This window comes from Oncorhynchus gorbuscha, linkage group LG11, assembly GCF_021184085.1.
Source record: "Oncorhynchus gorbuscha isolate QuinsamMale2020 ecotype Even-year linkage group LG11, OgorEven_v1.0, whole genome shotgun sequence".
NCBI lineage: Eukaryota > Metazoa > Chordata > Actinopteri > Salmoniformes > Salmonidae > Oncorhynchus > Oncorhynchus gorbuscha.
Window position 1 is genome coordinate 15,883,002 of NC_060183.1, and position 19,282 is coordinate 15,902,283.

The 19,282-nt window shown below is 42.3% G+C and overlaps 1 protein-coding gene across 3 annotated transcripts in view; it reads right to left on the reverse strand.

The window, feature by feature from the left end:
* LOC124048154 (phosphatidylcholine:ceramide cholinephosphotransferase 1-like) overlaps positions 1–19,066 on the reverse strand; it is a 39,306-nt gene extending 20,240 nt beyond the window's left edge. Inside the window, exon 1 of one of the 3 annotated variants that reach the window (XM_046368639.1) lies at positions 18,916–19,066. The gene's annotated coding sequence lies outside the window, so the exon portion shown is untranslated. Of the gene's footprint in view, positions 1–5,515; positions 5,562–18,121; positions 18,365–18,915 lie in introns of those variants that run through there. The other 2 variants (XM_046368638.1, XM_046368640.1) reach the window with 2 other exon arrangements.
* Positions 19,067–19,282: the final 216 nt, after the last annotated feature.

Below are 19,282 nucleotides of genomic sequence, written 5' to 3' on the forward strand. Positions count from 1 at the left end.
CTTTACCTTCTGCACAGATACCAGCCCTTTATATATATATATTTTCTTTAACTTTTTTTGGCCTGGATAATACTCGCCAGCCTACCAGTAGCGGACTGTCTCTCCACTACAACGCCGGATCCCTGCCGTAATCCCTGGACCATGACTCCTGATCTTCACAACCTAGCTAGCACCCACCAAGTTACCCAGTATCGAAGCTATCCCTGAGGCCCACCTCCCGGCCTACTGAGTTGTTCACCCGGACTCCACCCAAACACGGCTAGAACACACTACTCCACCAGATCCTTGCCGTAAGGTCTGGACCTTGGCACCAGATCACCGCTGCTACCGAGTTGCTAACGCCTCTGCCCCGAAGCTAGCACCAGTTAGCCGTGAGCCAGGTGCATCTCCCGGCTAGAAAACTAAATTACTACAACTACAATACCTCTTTCGGCATCTGGCTTGGATTCTTAGTCGACACGGCACCCCGCCGCACCACCACGACTGGTCTGCCAACGAATACTCCATCCGCTGTGCCTTCAACCGGCCTCCGTCGGAGCGGGCACTTCTACTAGCCACGGGCTACTAACTTTAAATGCTGTGTCGCCTGCTTGCTAGCGACTACTCCGCAGCTTCCCTGTTCCATTTATTGCTGCCCCCTGGACCCTATGATCACTTGGCTACATAGCTGATGCCTGCTAGATTGTCCATTATTCTGTTTATTTTTTTATCTGTCAGCCCCAGCCGCGAACTCAGGCCCTGTGTGTAGTTAACCGAGCCCCTCTGTCCATTCATCACCATTTTACCTGTTGTTGTTTTAGCTGACTAGCTGTTGTTGTCTCACCCGTTGTTGATTTGGGGAGCTAGCTAAGACAACACCTGTGATTACTTTATGCCTCGCTGTACGTCTCTCTCATGTCAATATGCCTTGTATACTGTTGTTTAGTTTAGTTATCATTGTTTTAGTTTACAATGGAGCCCCTAGTTCCACTCATACCTCTGATACCTCCTTTGTCCCACCTCCCACACATGCGGTGACCTCACCCATTATAACCAGCTTATCCAGAGATACAACTCTTAACATCACTCAGTGCCTGGGCTTACCTCCGCTGTACCCACACCCCACCATACCCCTGTCTGCACATTATGCCCTGAATCTATTCTACCACGCCCAGAAATCTGCTCCTTTTATTCTTTGTGCCAAACGCTCTAGGCGACGAGTTTTGATAGCCTTTAGCCGTACCCTCATTCTACTCCTCCTCTGTTCCTCGGGTGATGTGGGGGTAAACCCAGGCCCCGAGTGTCCCCAGGCACCCTCATTTGTTGACTTCTGTGATCGAAAAAGCCTTGGTTTCATGCATGTCAACATAAGAAGCCTCCTCCCTAAGTTTGTTTTACTCACTGCTTTAGCACACTCCGCCAACCCTGATGTCCTTGGTGTGTCTGAATCCTGGCTTAGGAAGGCCACCAACAATTGAGGTTTCCATACCCAACTACAACATTTTCCGTCAAGATAGAACTGCCAAAGGTCGAGGAGTTGCAATCTACTGCAGAGATAGAACTTTGCAGGCTTTCCAGGTCTATACCCAAACAGTTTGAACTTCTAATTACAAAAATTAACCGCTCCAGAAATAAGTCTCTCACTGTTGCCGCCTGCTATCGACCCCCCTCCACTCCCAGCTGTGCCCTGGACACCATTTGTGAATTGATCACACACAATCTAGCTTCAGAGTTCGTTCTGTTAGGTGACCTAAACTGGGATATGCTTAACACCCCGGCAGTCCTACAATCTAAGCTAGATGCCCTCAATCTCACACAAATCATCAAGGAACCCACCAGGCACAACCCTAAATCCGTAAAATGGGCACCCTCATAGATATTATCCTGACCAACTTGCCCTCCAAATACACCTCCACTGTTTTCAATCAGCCTCAATGCCTGACCATTTTGAAACCCACCGTACCTTCTCCGCTGTGCAATCCGGTTTCCGAGCCGGTCACGGGTGCACCTCAGCCACGCTCAAGGTACTAAACGATGTCATAACCACCATCGATAAAAGACAGTACTGAGCAGCAGTCTTCATCGACCTGGCCAAGGCTTTCGACTCTGTCAATCACCGTATTCTTATCGGCAGACTCAATAGCCTTGGTTTTTCTAATGACTGCCTCGCCTGGTTAACCAACTACTTTGCAGACAGAGTTCAGTGTGTCAAATCGGAGGGCATGTTGTCCGGACCTCTGGCAGTCTATGGGGGTACCACAGGGTTCAATTCTCGGGCGACTCTTTTCTCTGTATATATCAATGATGTTGCTCTTGCTGCAGGCGATTCCCTGATCCACCTCTACGCAGACGACACCATTCTGTATACTTATGGCCCTTCCTTGGACACTGTGCTAACTAACCTCCAAATGAGCTTCAATGCCATACAACACTCCTTCTGTGGCCTCCAACTGCTCTTAAACGCTAGTAAAACCAAATGCATGCTTTTCAACCGTTTGCTGCCCACACCCGCCCGACTAGCATCACCACCCTGGATGGTGCCGACCTAGAATATGTGGACAACTATAAATACCTAGGTGTCTGGCTAGACTTTAAACTCTCCTTCCAGACTCATATTAAACAGCTCCAATCCAAAATCAAATCTAGATTCGGCTTTCTATTTCACAACAAAGCCTCCTACACTCACGCCGCCAAACTTACCCAAGTAAAACTGACTATCCTACATGTCATCTACAAAATAGCTTCCAATACTCTACTCAGCAAACTGGATGCAGTCCATCACAGTGCCATCAGTTTTGTTACCAAATCACCTTATACCACCCACCACTGCGACCTGTATGCTCTAGTCGGCTGGCCCTCGCTACATATTCATCGCCAGACCCACTAGCTCCAGGTCATCTATAAGTCTATGCTATGCTAGGTTCCAGCAGGTATATATCTCACTGATCATCCCCAAAGCCAACACCTCATTTGGCCGCCTTACCTTCCACTTCTCTGCTGCAAGTGACTGGAACAAATGACAAAAATCACTGAAGTTGGAGACTTGTTTCCCCTCACAAACTTTAAACATCAACCAAATGAGCAGCTAACCGATCGCTGCAGCTGTACATAGTCCATCAGTAAATCTACCTAACTCATCCCCATACTGTTTTTATTTAATTTATTTCTGCTCTTTTGCACACCAGTATCTCTACTTGCACATCATCATCTGCTCATTTATCACTCCAGTGTTAATCTGCTAAATTGTAATCATTCGCTCCTATGGCCTATTTATTGCCTACCTCCTCATGCCTTTTGCACACATTGTATATAGACTTTATTTTTTCTACTGTGTCATTGACTTGTTTGTGTTATCGGCTTGTTTATGGTTTACTCCATGTGTAACTCTGTTGTCTGTCACACTGCTTTGCTTTATCTTTGCCAGGTCACAGTTAAAAATGAGAACTTGTTCTCAACTAGCCTACCTGGTTAAATAAAGTTGGGGGGGGGGGGCTTGAATTCTAAATAAATCATAGACGGTGTCACCAGCAAAGCACCCCCACACCAATATCTCCTGATTCACCCTCCTCCACAGGGTGAATCACACATGCAGAGATCATCTGTTCGCCGACTCTGCGTCTCAAAGACAATAGCTCAAATTTCAGACGAATAGGAGATTTCCACCAGTCTAATGTCCATTGCTTGTGTTTCTTAGCCCAAGCAAGTCTCTTCTTATTGGTGTCCTTTAGTAGTGGTTTCTTTGCAGCAATTCGACCATGAAGATCTGATTCACGCAGTCTCCTCTGAACAGTTGATGCAGAGATGTCTGTTACTTGAAATCTGAAGCATTTATTTGAGCTGCAATCTGAGGTGCAGTTAACTCTAATGAACTTATCCTGAGTCTTCCTTTCCTGTGGCGGTCCTCATGAGAGCCAGTTTCATCCTAGCGTTTGGTTTTTGGGACTGTACTTGAGGAAACTTCTTGTTCTTGAAATGTTGCATATTGACTGACCTTCATGTCTTAAAGTAACGGACTGTCTTTTCTCTTTGCTTATTTGAGCTGTTCTTGCCACAATATGGACTTGGTCTTTTACCAAATAGGGCTATCTTCTGTATACCAACCCTACCTACCTTTATGCCAGCAGCATACCACTGCTGGCTTGCTTCTGAAGTTAAGCAGGGTTGGTCCTAGTCGGTCCCTGGATGGGAGACCAGATGTTGCTGGAAGTGGTGTTGGAGGGCCAGTAAGAGGCACTCTTTCCTCTGGTCTAAAAAAAGATCCCAATGCCCTGTGTAGGGTGCAGTCTTTCGGATGGGACATTAAACGGGTGTCCTGACTCAGAGGTCATTAAAGATCCCATGGCACTTATCGTAAGAGTAGAAGTGTTAACCCCGGTGTCCTGGCTAAATTCCCAATCTGTCCCTCAAACCATCACAGTCACCTAATAATCCCCAGTTTACAATTGGCTCATTCATCCCCCTCCATTCCCTTTTAAGTATTCCCTAGGTCGTTGCTGTAAATGAGAACGTGTTCTCAGTCAAGTTATTTATCAGGTATTTTACCAGGTAAGTTATCACACAACTGATTGGCTCAAATGCATCAAGGAAGGAAATTTCACAAATGAACTTTAAGGCACACCTGTTAATTGAAATGCATTCCAGGTGACTACCTCATGAAGCTGGTTGAGAGAATGCCAAGAGTGTGCAAAGCTGTCAAGGCAAAGGGTGGCTATTTGAAGAATCTCAAATATATTTTGATTTGTTTAACACTTTTTTGGTTACAACATTATTCCATGTGTTATTTCATAGTTTTGATGTCTTCACTATTATTCTAAAATGTAGAAAATATAGTAAAAATAAAATAACCCTTAACTTTTAACTGGTATTGTATGTATGCACACACACACACACACAAACGAATCCATTGTGGAGGCCTAGAACTAAAAGCCAATCTATGCTTGATCTGAAAATGAGGTCGGAGGCTCCATTTGGAGGGTTTGACGCAATTGTGGAGCCTCTAGAGTGGCATGCTGAGGCAAAATTGAGCTCTGTACCGTATCGCCTTGTGCCTCCCAAATTTCGTAACGGTGCAGAGAGCTATGTATAGGTCTGCATTGACATGATTGGTTGACGGTAGGTGGGAGCGGTACATCCTGTATAAACACAAACTCACTTCCTTGACAACTCTGCACTGCTCCACAAGAAGTATGAATGCCTTGACTTCCGCTGAGACCAAATCACCATAAAGGTCAGATTAACCATGCACAACTCACTTCTCTCTCCAGAATGTGGCCTCTCCCACCAATTTTTGCACAGTCAATGTTTCATAGCTTCATTGTGTGAGTTGTTTGTTAGTGTATATCAATTCCCCATTACATACAGTGCCATCTGAAAGTATTCAAACCCCTTGACTTTTTCCACTTTGATACATTACAGCCTTATTCTAGAATGGATAAAATAAACAAAAACCCTGAATTTACACACACAAATACCCCATAAAGTGAAAACAGATTTTAGAAAATTGTTGCAAATTTATAAAGAATAAAAATAGAAATACCTTATTTATGTAAGTATTCTGGCACTTTGCTATGAGACTGGAAATTCAGATCAGGTGCATCCTGTTTCCGTTGATCATCCTTGAGATTTTTCTACAACTTGATTAGAGTCCACCTGTGGTAAATTAATTGGACATGATTTGGAAAGGCACACCTGTCTATATAAAAAGGTCCCATAGTTGACAGTGTATGTCAGAGCAAAAACCAAGCCACGAGGTTGAAGGAATTGTCCATAGAGCTCCGAGATAGGATTGCGTCGAGGCACAGATCTGGGGAAGGGTATGCCATTCCAGAAAATGGTGTCATGCTTTAGAAGCTTCTGATAGGCTAATTGACATCATTTGAATCAATTGGAGGTGTACCTGTGGATGTATTTCAAGGCCTACCTTCAAACTCAGTGCCCCTTTGCTTGACATCATGGGAAAATCAAAAGTAATTAAATTGTAGACCTCAACAAGTCTTTCATCCTTGGAAGCAATTTCCAAACGCCTGAAGGTACCACGTTCATCTGTACGAACAATAGTACGCAAGTATAAACACCATGGGACCACGCAGCTGTCATACCGCTCAGGAAGGAGACGCGTTCGGGCAAAGGACCTTGTGAAGATGCTGGAGGAAACGGGTACAAAAGTATCTATATCCACAGTAAAACAAGTCCTATGTCCACATAACCTGAAAAGCCACTCTGCAAGGAAGAAGCCACTGCTCCAAACCCCCATAAAAAAGTCAGACTACCATTTGCAACTGCACATGGGGACAAAGATCATACTTTTTGGAGAAATGTCCTCTAGTCTGATGAAACAAAAATATAACTGTTTTGCCATAATTGTTATGTTTAGAAGAAAAGGGGGAGGCTTGCAACCCGAAGAACACCATCCCAACCGTGAAGCATGGGGGTGGCACCATCATGTTTTGAGGGTGCTTTGCTGCAGGTTGGACTGGTGCGCTTCACAAAATAGATGGCATCATTCGGAATTAACATTATGTGGATATATTGAAGCAACATCAAGACATCAGTCAGGTTAAAGCTTGGTCGCAAATGGGTCTTCTGGATGGACAATGACCCCAAGCATACTTCTAAAGTTGTGGAAAAATGTCTTAAGGACAACAAAGTCAAGGTATTGGAGTGTGATGAAAGAAATAAAAGCTGAAATAAATCATCCTCTATTATTCTGACATTTCAAATTCTTAAAATAAAAAGTGGTTATCCTAACTGATCTAAGACGGAATTTTTACTCTGATTAAATGTCAGGAAGTGCGAAACTCTTGAGTTGAAATGTACTTGGCTAAGATGTATGTAAACTTCTGACTTCAACTTTATATCACCAGTAGTGTATTTACTGTTAATTCCTATCATTTCTAATGTACAATGTTTTAATTTGATTATGGTAATTTATTTTCATGCATTCAATATTATTATTCCAGTCTTCCTATTCTCATTGTTTGTAGAGTGCACAACCTACGCAACACTTCTGAGAAACAAGTATTGGTTTATTTAATTCAATTTACGAGTTGTCAATTCAGTCATTGTCTTTTTGGAGTGCTCCTCCCAATGTTAAGGACACACACACATAGAAATAGGCTTATGGGGGGGGCGCTGGTGAGCAGCAACATGTGAACATGCGTTTGAGACGCTCCGATGCAGGGCGAACAATTTACTATTAATACTTAAACAACATCTCCCCCCCACTGTTAATTTTGTAACATTTAATTTGGAATCGAAAACCAATTTACTAATCTGTCTTTTTTGCAGAAATGTTTGGCCTTTTATTCATAAAATGTTGAGACAACAGCTGCGGGCCACAAAGGAGCAGGTCTCTGCTGAAGCCTCGGCTCACCTGACACGGACTCTGACCCCCCCACCCCTGACCTAGCCATGGTGATGGCGGCTATCATTAAATCTGAACAGATTGTGCTGGCTAAGGTGGAGTCACTATCCACTGACCTAATCGGCACGAATAGCTATTCTCGCCACCGAGGTCAACATAAAGATCAACTCCGTTAAAGACTTGGCGAGACATGACACTCGTCTGAATAGCCTGGAAGTTGGTGCAAATATTTACTCCGACAAAGTGGTGACACTGGAAGAGCAAGTCACCCAGCTATCATCCGATGTCGTCAAATTCACTTCCAAGGTTGAGGACTTTGAGAACAGACAGCGCCGGGGGAACGGTCGCAATTTTCGTGCGAGAGGGACTTGAGACCATAGGCGGAATGCGGCTTACCCTGTCCATAGCTAAACTGCTACAAGAAAATCTATGTCTATCATTGGCGACATAATACCAGCTAGCCGTTGTGGGGCTCATCCTATGACCCTGCACTAGCCGTGCTAATGCGACCAAGGACCAACTAGTGAATTCATATCTTGATTAGAAATGTGCCTCCACCCTGCTCCTAAAAAAAGACAATTATTCAACATATACCTATAACTCATTGTTTTACTATCCTTCAAATATGCATATTGCATGATACCTTACATAACTGAAGTGGTTCCCTCCAGAATCCCTTCCCTTGGTGTAAACTTGATTATGTTGGCCCTGGATAGAGCTCTACTGAGGTTCAGTTTAATGTGGTAGCATTTTGCTCTTGTCTAGGAGAGGTAGATGCAGTCATCCAACTGGGGGAAGGCCAGCATAGGGGTCCAAGGTTTTCTGGGTATTTTGTTGTTTTTTTCATTTCTTTATATTTTATTACTCAGACCCTTCAGCACACTGGCCATGTGATCGTACTAACACATTTCTGATTACTATGACTATGCCTAAATCACGTACTCTAGGCTCCACAGGCTTTATCGGCTGGGATGTGAAAGGAATTAACCAGGTGGTCAAGCGTAGCCAAGTGTATGCTCATCTTAAGTCTTGGAGAAAAACAATGTCCAGAGACCCATCTCCGGTCCAGCAACCATGATAAACTTAACAGAGGATGGGTAGACCAACTATTTCACTCCTACTTTGGTGCTAAGGCCAGAGGAACAGCCATCCTCTGGCCTTAGCAGAGGATGGCACCCTGTTTGTCTCCTCCAAAGTCATTTCAGATACTAATGGAAGATTTCTTAGTGATGGGAAATTGTTTAGCAGACAGGTTATTCTGGCTAACCTCTATGGTCCTAATTGGGATGAAGCTCAATTTCTGACATCACGACACTTCCTGACCTTAACTCTGATCATTTGATATTGGGCGGAGATTTCAATTGTGTATTGCATCCAAGTCTAGACAGATACAGACCGAAGCCCAACAATGTAATTTAAAAATCAGGCACAGTAATCAACTCATTTCTAGAATCCTACAATTTCTCTGATCCATGGAGGAGGAGCAATCCCAATGCTAAACAGTAATCCTTTTTCCCCCTCCAGTCCACCACTCATATTCTTTTCTGCCAAAGTCAATGTTCAAACATCTGGACAGCTACAGTGCCTTGCGAAAGTATTCGGCCCCCTTGAACTTTGCGACCTTTTGCCACATTTCAGGCTTCAAACAAAGATATAAAACTATTTTTTTGTGAAGAAACAACAACAAGTGGGACACAATCATGAAGTGGAACGACATTTATTGGATATTTCAAACTTTTTCAACAAAACAAAAACTGAAAAATTGGGCGTGCAAAATTATTCAGCCTATTTACTTTCAGTGCAGCAAACTCTCTCCAGAAGTTCAGTGAGGATCTCTGAATGATCCAATGTTGACCTAAATGACTAATGATGATAAATACAATCCACCTGTGTGTAATCAAGTCTCCGTATAAATGCACCTGCACTGTGATAGTCTCAGAGGTAAGTTAAAAGCGCAGAGAGCATCATGAAGAACAAGGAACACACCAGGCAGGTCCGAGATACTGTTGTGAAGAAGTTTAAAGCCGGATTTGGATACAAAAAGATTTCCCAAACTTTAAACATCCCAAGGAGCACTGTGCAAGCGATAATATTGAAATGGAAGGAGTATCAGACCACTGCAAATCTACCAAAAACAGGCCATCCTTCTAAACCTTCAGCTCATACAAGGTGAAGACTGATCAGAGATGCAGCCAAGAGGCCTATGATCACTCTGGACGAACTGCAGAGATCTACAGCTGAGGTGGGAGACTCTGTCCATAGGACAACAATCAGTCGTATATTGCACAAATCTGGCCTTTATGGAAGAGTGGCAAGAAGAAAGCCATTTCTTAAAGATATCCATAAAAAAGTGTTGTTTAAAGTTTGCCACAAGCCACCTGGGAGACACACCAAACATGTGGAAGAAGGTGCTCTGGTCAGATGAAACCAAAATTGAACTTTTTGGCAACAATGCAAAACGTTATGTTTGGCGTAAAAGCAACACAGCACATCACCCTGAACACACCATCCCCACTGTCAAACATGGTGGTGGCAGCATCATGGTTTGGGCCTAATTTTCTTCAGCAGGGACTGTGAAGATGGTTAAAATTGATGGGAAGCTGGATGGAGCCAAATACAGGACCATTCTGGAAGAAAACCTGATGGAGTCTGCAAAAGACCTGAGACTGGGACACAGATGTGTCTTCCAACAAGACAATTGATCCAAAACATAAAGCAAAATCTACAATGGAATGGTTCAAAAATAAACATATCCAGGTGTTAGAATGGCCAAGTCAAAGTCCAGACCTGAATCCAATCGAGAATCTGTGGAAAGAACTGAAAACTGCTGTTCACGAATGCTCTCCATCCAACCTCACTGAGCTCGAGCTGTTTTGCAAGGAGGAATGGGAAAAAAATTCAGTCTCTCGATGTGCAAAACTGATAGACATCCCCCAAGCGACTTACAGCTGTAATCGCAGCAAAAGGTGGCGCTACAAAGTATTAACTTAAGGGGGCTGAATAATTTTGCACGCCCAATTTCAGTTTTTGATTTGTTAAAAATGTTTGAAATATCCAATAAATGTCGTTCCACTTCATGATTGTGTCCCACTTGTTGTTGATTCTTCACAAAAAAATACAGTTTTATATCTTTATGTTTGAAGCCTGAAATGTGGCAAAAGGTCGCAAAGTTCAAGGGGGCCAAATACTTTCGCAAGGCACTGTACATTTCCAACTTCATTTGGAATATAAATCCACGAATGAGAAAGGTATATCTAGAGAGACCGAAGCCTGCAGGCTTAATATATCTAAATGTGTTTATTGGGTTTCTACATTTGAAAACAAGGATGGCCCATCACGGAGTTAGTCAAGCCTTCCAACTTCTCCAGTCTCGCTCCTGTGCTCCCCAATGCCCATGAACCTTGGCACCCATGTTTTGAACCCCATTGTTAAGAACTCCCTATTCCAAAGTCACTTTAGCTTTTAACAAGCAAACGGCTTCTTTCCATTAACATCCAATCATCTCTTCTCAGCGTCACAGATTGACACGGCATTCCAGTTCTGGCATAGGAACGGTCTGGTGTTTTTTTGTGACCTATTCATTGATAACTAATTTGATATGGAGGGTTGACCATAATATTTCCAATACCCACTTTTTTTTTAAAGATACCTGCAAACTCACAGCTTTGCCAAAAATGGTTTCCCTTCCTTTCCACTGGAGCCTACTAAGTGTCCAGTTGAGAGGTGCATAGATCATAACCCTTATCTGAAGGGCACAATCTCCAGATTATACGACATAATACAGAACAGTAAAACCGCCTTCCTTTGCAAATACAAGAAAGACATAGGTGGAGAGCTACTCGATGATATATGGCAAGAAATGTATTGAGCGTATCCACACTAAAGGTCGACCGATTAATCGGAATGGCCCTCCTGTTCTCCACTCATTACCTGTATTAACGTCACCTGTTTCAACTATTTACCTGTATAAAAGACCTGTCCACACACTCAAACAGACTCCAACCTCTCAAAAATGGCCAAGACCAGAGAGCTGTGTAAGGACATCAGGGATAAAATTGTAGACCTGCACAAGGTTGGGATGGGCTACAGGACAGTAGGCAAGCAGCTTGGTGAGAAGGCAACTGTTAGCGCAACTATTAGAAAATGGAAGAAGTTCAAAGTGACGGTCAATCACCCTCGGGTCTGGGGCTCCATGCAAGATCTCACCTCGTGGGGCATCAATGATCATGAGGAAGGTGAGGGATCAGCCCAGAACAACACTGCAAGGACCACAGTCTCAAAGAAAACCATTAGTAACACACTACGCCGTCATGGATTAAAATCCTGCAGCGCACGCAAGGTCCCCCTGCTCAAGCCAGCGCATGTCCAGGCACGTCTGACGTTTGCCAATGACCATCTGGATGATCCAGAGGAGGAATGCGAGAAAGTCATGTGGTCTGATGAGACAAAAATAGAGCTTTTTGGTCTAAACTCCACTCGCCGTGTTTGAAGGAAGAAGGATGAGTACAACCCCAAGAACACCATCCCAACCGTGAAGCGTGGAGGTGGAAACATCATTCTTTGGGGATGCTTTTCAGCAAAGTGGACAGGACGATTGCACCGTATTGAGGGGAGGATGGATGGGGCCATGTATCGCGAGATCTTGGCCAACAACCTCCTTCCCTCAGTAAGAGCATTGAAGATGGGTCGTGGCTGGGTCTTCCAGCATGACAACGACCCGAAACACACAGCCAGGGCAACTAAGGAGTGGCTCCGTAAGAAGCATCTCAAGGTCCTGCAGTGGCCTAGTCAGTCTCCAGACCTGAACCCAATAAATCTTTGGAGGGAGCTGAAAGTCCGTATTGCCCAGCGACAGCCCCGAAACCTGAAGGATCTGTATGGAGGAGTGGGCCAAAATCCCAGCTGCAGTGTGTGCAAACCTGGTCAAGAACTACAGGAAACGTATGATCTCTGTAATTGCAAACAAATGTTTCTGTACCAAATATTAAGTTCTGCTTTTCTGATGTATCAAATACTTGTTATGCAATAAAATGCAAATTACTTAAAATCATGTGATTTTCTGTATTTTTGTTTTAGATTCCATCTCTCACAGTTGAAGTGTACCTATGATTTAAAAAAAATACAGACCACAACATGCTTTGTAAGTAGGAAACACTACCGATTTTGCAGGTTATCAAATAGTTGTTCTCCCCACTGTACAGAAAAACATTTAAATTATTATTATTTTAAAAATCGGCCGATTATTCGGTATTCTGTATTTTTGTCCTCCAATAAATCAGTATCAGTATCAGCGTTGAAAAATCATAATCGGTCAACCTCTAATCCACACATCATTTTGCATAAGGCATGGGCTTATTCAGTTTAAGGTTTTGAATCATCTCCATTACTCAAATAACAGCTGGGTATATTTTTGCCAAAATGTTGACCAAGTGTTTGAGATGCCATCATCTTTGAGAGTCCAGCGACTGACTTATTTTCCACCATAATTTGCAAATAAATTCATTAAAATTCATTAAAAATCCTACAATGTGATTTTCTGGATTTTTTTTTCATTTTGTCTGTCATAGTTGAAGTGTACCTATGATAAATTACAGGCCTCATCTTTTTAAGTGGGAGAACTTGCACAATTTGTGGCTGACTAAATACGTTTTTGCCCCACTGTAGTTGATTTCATTAAAACACATAGGGTGTGTCATATATATATATATATATGATTTCCGGTCGACCTCGATTTTCTTTAGATCGGGACAGCCCTATGTGAGACCAATCATATTGGCATTGTGTCATTGTTCTGCCACATGGATGTCAACTCAATTTGAAACTGGCCAGAGGGAAAAAAATCAGAGGACACTGACATTTTCTCAATTTGCCTATTCTATTACCATTTTCTAAGAACACTATGAAATGCTGCAATCTAGACTCAGGGGTAGACGTAACATAGTAAATGAAAATATGGGACACTCAAATTAGTATGATGTGTTATGTTTGGTATGTATTAAATTTGTGGATGTCCATCATCCATTTCTTATGATAGGTTACAGATTACTATTTGTATGATATCGTACAAATTGCATATCATACAGTATGTTAAATTTGCAATACATATAGGTTACAAATTCCAATTTGTTGCGGCTAACATTTGCTAGGTGGCTAACATTTGCTAGGTGGCTAACATTTGCTAGGTGGCTAACATTAGCTAGGTGGCTAACATTAGCTAGGTGGCTAACATTAGCTAGGTGGCTAACATTAGCTAGGTGGCTAACATTAGCTAGGTGGCTAACATTAGCTAGGCGGCTAACATTAGCTAGGCATTAGGGGTTAATGTTGGGGTTAGCTAACATGCTAAGTAGTTGCAAAGTACCTAAAAAGTATTATAAAATTTAACTAGCCAAAATGCTAAAGTTGTCTGTAATGAGATTCTAACAAGCAACCTTTGGGTTGCTTGATGTTCACGTTTTTGCCTTTATTAACCATACCAAATGTAACACGTTAATTTGAGTGTCCCAGATTTTTTTATTTACTGTGTTACGTCTAGTCTATGAGACCAGCCCGGAAATTGACACCAAATTTCGTAATACATGGCATGGTATTATTCCATCCAGATGAAAGACAAGAGCAGGCCAACAACCCTATTGTCCAAAATAGCACCCGACACTGTAGAATAGAATACATGTTCTCTGTTCTGCATGTTTATATGGTAATAGCTAATTAGACATCATTGTAGATCCAATCACAACCTTTCCCCTGCTGGATCCTTAAGTTAATTAAGATGGTGCAGAAGCAGCAGCCCAAGAAGACCGGCAGGAACTTCAGAAAGAGTCTGCTCAAGGCCGACAACATGAAGCCGCAGAATGAACTGCTATACTAGTGAAGCCTATACTATTTCAAACTTTGAAGGTGCAAGTCAATCTGCATCCAAGAGCCCAGGGGCACCGGGGCCTGTCCAGGTTTAATTAATCCTAACGGGAGAGAGAGAAAATAATCAGGGATGTGAAGACAGAAGACGGCAGGGCTGAATCTCTAATTTAATTCAAGCTTAAGAGGCAAGTTTTTGTCCAGCTTCTGTCCTGAGTGCTCATTCATATCCTCAGCAAACATGTGATGGTGGAAACTCATGCACGCTGGAAATCTAGGCCTAACAAGCTACATGATCAAAGTTTTGATTGAGAAGAAATTAAATGCTCACATTATCTGTTTGTCAACAGTGGTTGGTCTTACTGGCAAAACCAACACCATCTGTCTTCATCGTTTTACCCTACAGCCTTTTGAAATACAATGTTAACATGATCTAGATTCTAGGCTATAGGCAGACACTCACTGTTTACATAACAAGTAGGCCTAAATCCTGGGCATGCATAAACATTCCACCCCCTGAATGTCACCGTGTGTTTTTACAAGATTCACATGACAGGATATAGAATTGACACATCATATACAGTAGCAAGAAAAAGTATGTGAACCCTTTGAATTACCTGGATTTCTGCATGAATTGGTCATAACAATATTCTTCCAAGTCACAACAAGACAAAAACAATCTGCTTAAACTAATAACAAACAACTATACGTGCGCATGTCTTTATTGAACACACTGTGTAAACATTCACGGTGCAAAAAGTATGTGAACCCTTGGCTTTAATAACTAGTTGAACATCTTTTGGCAGCAATAACATCAAGCAAACATTTTCTGTAGTTGGAGGATCAGACCAGCTCAACGGTTAGGAGGAATTTTGGACCATTCCGCTTTACAAAACTGTTCCAGTTCAGCAATATTCTTGGGATGTCTGGTGTGAACCACTCGAGGTCATGCCACAGCATCTCAAGTCAGGTTGAGGTCAGGACTCTGATTTGGCCACTCCAGAAGGCGCATTTTCTTCTGTTGAAGCCATTCAGTTGTTGATTTACTTCTGTGTTTTGGGTAGTTGTCCTGTTGCATCACCCAACTTCTGTTGACCTTCAAACTCGTAGAGAGCCTTACATTCTCCTGCAAAAATGTCTTGATTGATAGAAAAATGAATTCCCCAGTCTATGATAGCAAGCTGTCCAGGCCCTAGGGCAGCCCCAAACCATGATGCTCCCTCCACAATACTTTACAGTTGGGATGAGGTTGGTGTACTGGGCCTTTTTCCCCCTCCAGTGTTGCGTGTTCCTTCCAAACAACTCAACTTTAATCTGTCCACAGAATACATCCAGGTGCTCTTTTACGAACTTCAGACATGCAATGTTTTTTTTTTTTGGACAGCAGTGGCTTCTTCCATGGTGTTCTCCCATGAGCACCATTCTTGTTTAGTTTTTTACGTATTGTAGACTCATCAACAGAGATGTTAACATCTTCCAGAGATTTCCGTAAGTCTTTAGCTGACACTCTAGGATTCTTTTAACCTCCCTGAGCACTCTGCGGGGTGCTCTTGCAGTCATCTTTGCAGTATGGCCACTGCTAGGGAGAGTAGCAAACAGTGCTGAAACTACTCCATTTATACACAATTTATCTTACCATGTGCTGACTTTTAGAGATATGTGTAACCCTTTCTAGCTTTATGCATGTCAACAATTCTTCATCTTAGGTCTTCTGAGATCTATTTTGTTCGAGGCATGGTTCACATCAGGCAATGCTTCTTGTGAATGGCAAACTCAAATTGTGAGTGTTTTTTATGGGGCAAGGCAGCTCTAACCAACATCTATCTCGTGTCATTGATTGGAATCCAGGTTAGCTGACTCCTGACGCCAATTAGCTTTTGGAGAAGTTTGCACTCAATAGACAAAAAGATACAATAATGTGTGTGTTATTAGCTTAAGCACGCTGCGTTTGCCTATTGTTGTGACTTAGATGAAGATTAGATCAAATCTTATGACCAATTCATGCAGAAATCCAGGTAATTCCAAAAGGGTTCATACTTTTTCTTGCCACTGTAAGGTACGTGCTATATGGATCCCTGGGGCGTCCCTACCCTGCTGAATTATTTTTTTTTTAATGTAAGGGTTGTAAATTAAAGTTAGTATAGTGATGTCTCAAGGGTCCCAAATAGCAATGGCCCATCATATATGAAATGGTTTTCTGCTGATCGGTCCTTGAACTGTGATGGTATAGTAGGCTACTTTGATTTTGGATAGTAATTAAATGTTAACCTTCTTCAAGAGGGTCATTATCATTGTAAACCTCATGCTTCCCGTGTATGTGCTCTGCAAGCAGGTAAGCAATGTGTAGAATCATTGAAAGCAGTGTTTCCTGGCATGGCTAATGTTCGGAGTGTTCAGTTGCTTGTCATGGGCGGCAGGTAGCCAAGTGGTTAAGAGCGTTGAGCCAGTAACCGAAAAGTAGCTGGTTCAAATCCCCAACAGACTAGGTGAAAAATCTGTAGATGTACCCTTGAGCAAGGTACTTAACCTTAATTGCTCCTGTAAGTTGCTCTGGATAAGAGCGTCTGCTGAATGACTCAATTGTAAATGCTTACCACGTGTAGACAAAACATGCTCCAAGTCACCTATCCTCTGTGCCCTGGTTGAGTTATAAAATTTGAAAAACATTTATTTAAATCTTGGCACAGCTGCAGACCCATACAAATCGTACAATGGATCTATTCCTCCAAGGACAGTTTATTCCTCACAGGCCTTAAGTGTCTCACTTTTTCCACACACAAAAGCCAAAGCTCTCAATGACCATGTTTAAACAAACCGCAAGGAGACCACACAAGGGGCTATGGTATCTCATTCTGGATGGCTAGAGGAGGCAAAAGTTGCCTTGGAAATTAATACCTCCCCCTGTTTTAAAGCCCAAGTATGCTGCTAAACATCCACTTAGGCTACAATTTGGAATAGTTTATTACCTGCCTGAGGAACATTTATCTGTGATATGTCTTTCATGTTTTTGAACAAAAACATTTTAAAAAGACAATGAAAGTATTTTATATCTATACACTTATGATGATCAACTAGATTCAGCAACAGGACGATTTATTCATGAGCAGAATAACTTGTAGACTGCAAATTGACCACAAGAAGCCAAACTGACATAATATTGGACAAAAATACAATTTCATGCCTTGCTTACATTTGTATACAATCACGTGTCTCTTATGCAGTGGGAATACTTGGGAACAGATTGCCAAAATTAAAATAACTTGGAGCTGACTTCCTGGTGTTTTTAGTCTTATGTCCAACAAAAATTCAAAACAAGTATTTTTTGTGGATGAAAACGTGGGGGCCAAATAATACCGCCCCCCCAGTTGGGGTACCGTGCTATACACCTTTATCGTGTAAAGAAAATCTATATCATGTGATATGTTTAACATTGCAGGATTCATTCTTTATAAACAATAAACGATTCCTTCCATAATCCTATATTTCACTGCACTAGTGTCACTTCTCTCTGGAGATGGCTCCGGCTGCACCCATTTCTGTTGCCTGGGAAACGAAGGTAAGGAGTGGTTGATGAAAGGCGTCCTCCACTAAATACACCTTGGTGATTTCTAATGAGCCATGGATAGCCACAGACTCCAGGCATAATGCTAACGGAAAATGCCTCTTCGCCATCAGCCACTAGACCAAACAACTGTATATACAGTCACGTTGATTGCACTGACTGAATATTAATGTCATTGGCAGAATTAGCTATGTAGTTGGCAAAAAGATCGAAAAACCACTGCCACGGGCGCGCCAAGTGAAGACAGATTAATCGGGTCAAATCCCCTACCTTAATGCACTCGCAGCGCCTACTCTCGTTAAACTAGCGATCCAGCAAAAGTTTATGCATGGAAGCTGTTTGGCATCTCATTTCATCCTCACCTTGACCTGAAATGCATCAGGTGTGCAGTCAGAAGCTCCGAGACACGAAACCTGTCAAATAGACCCAGAAAAAGATTGTGTGGCGTACGATAGAAGAGTCCTTGCCTCCGATAAATGGAGAAAATGTAAAGGCACCCTATATTCCTACAGCAGTTTCACTAATGCACAGCCCAGTTCTCGTTTTTACTGAGCTACTAATCACGAACAGCGACGTAACTGTAAAATCCTGGAAATGTGCAAATCTCGGTGCATGAGAGAAAATGTGCCCCATGCTCAGTGCTCTTTTTATATTGTATGGCCCTCTGGTGGAGAGAAGCGGTATTGTCCTGATAGAAACCATATGGCGGGGAGCAACAAAAAAAATACATTTTAAATAATGTTCGTTGTTGGACATAAACGACTGTAAAAATCACCAGGTAATCAGTTCAAAGTGATATTAAGTTAGGAAATATTTTCTCAAGTATTCCCACGCATAAATAGAGAGGCATATGTGAGCGTATCCCACTGTAATCAAGGTTTGAAATTATTCTGTTTTTGCCAAACTATATCCGTTTGATATTCTTGCGGTCAATTTGCAGTGTACGAATGATGTATAACTATGTTCCGAACCCCGAACATTCACCCAAGGAAAAATCTGCCCACTGCTGAATTTAAATTGGGGGCCATAGCGGGTAATCTTGCCTGTGGAACAGATGGTGAATTTCTAAATACACCGTTTGGAACATGACAGTGTTTGATTCTGGAAATTGTCATTTACAAGCCGGAATGTTGAATACAATTATATTTTAACTTACTCTGCCGATTCTCTGTAGTTTTGGTCCTTCAGCTGGTCGAAAGTTGAGAGAAAAATATCCACAGGAAAGTATTGTTTACCCGACCTTTAAGAGCGCCAGTACTGAAGTTGAAATTTCTATCACCTGGCACATGCGCAAAATCATGTAAAAACCTTCAAGACATCGTATACTATGAATGGCTCATGTGCAAGAGCAAAACACATATTGATTGCCACACACATAGGCTGTGTTTAGACAGGCTGCACAATTCTGATCTTTTTTCTTAAAATTGGTATTTTGACCAATTAACATCTTTTCTGGGGGCTGATCTGATTGGTCAAAAGGCCAATTAATGAAAAACAAAGAGATCAGAATTGGGCTGGCTGTC